General features: G+C 37.1%; 1 non-coding gene across 1 annotated transcript; it reads right to left on the minus strand.

Moving 5' to 3' along the window:
* Window positions 1–382: 382 nt before the first annotated feature.
* On the minus strand, window positions 383–489 carry LOC132525004 (U6 spliceosomal RNA). Its single transcript, XR_009542139.1, has one exon. It is a non-coding gene; the product is annotated as a U6 spliceosomal RNA (small nuclear RNA).
* Window positions 490–715: the final 226 nt, after the last annotated feature.

Below are 715 nucleotides of genomic sequence, written 5' to 3' on the forward strand. Positions count from 1 at the left end.
CAAAGCGCCGAGCTGATCTCCTTGTGCTATGTGGCTGCTTCCCACTAGCTATCTATTTTACATTTGGTAGTGTATATATGTCCATACCACTCTCTCACTTCATCCCAGCTTACCCTTCCCACTCCCCATGTCCTCATGTCCATTCTCTACGTCCATGTCTTTATTCCTGTCCTGCCCCTAGGTTCTTCAGAACCTTTTTTTTTTTAGATGCCATATATATATGTAAGCATACGGTATTTGTTTTTCTCTTTCTGACTTACTTCACTCTGTATGACAGACTCTAGGTCCATCCACCTCACTACAAATAACTCCGTTTCGTTTCTTTTTATGGCTGAGTAATATTCTATTGTATATATGTGCCACATCTTCTTTATCCATTCATAAAAATATGGAACGCTTCACGAATTTGCATGTCATCCTTGCACAGGGGCCATGCTAATCTCCTCTGTATCATTCCAATTTTAGTATATGTGCTGCTGAAGTGAGCACAAATTATACATTCTTGATTGTAAGTTTTAATGGTGACCTATTTACAAGCATTAGAAATTGAAAACAGCTATTAAATTTGAAAATCTTTTTGTGTATGTTGGGGAAGAGTAGGATGAGCCTACTAGGAAAAGAATGTAGTATTTGATCTGTACCAAAAAATCCCAAACAAGCAAGCAAACCATAATTTCAAAGTATTAAATCTGTAAGTTTAACAAGTAAGTGTTAC

Source organism: Lagenorhynchus albirostris, chromosome 8 (assembly GCF_949774975.1).
Source record: "Lagenorhynchus albirostris chromosome 8, mLagAlb1.1, whole genome shotgun sequence".
Classification (NCBI taxonomy): Eukaryota; Metazoa; Chordata; class Mammalia; order Artiodactyla; family Delphinidae; genus Lagenorhynchus; species Lagenorhynchus albirostris.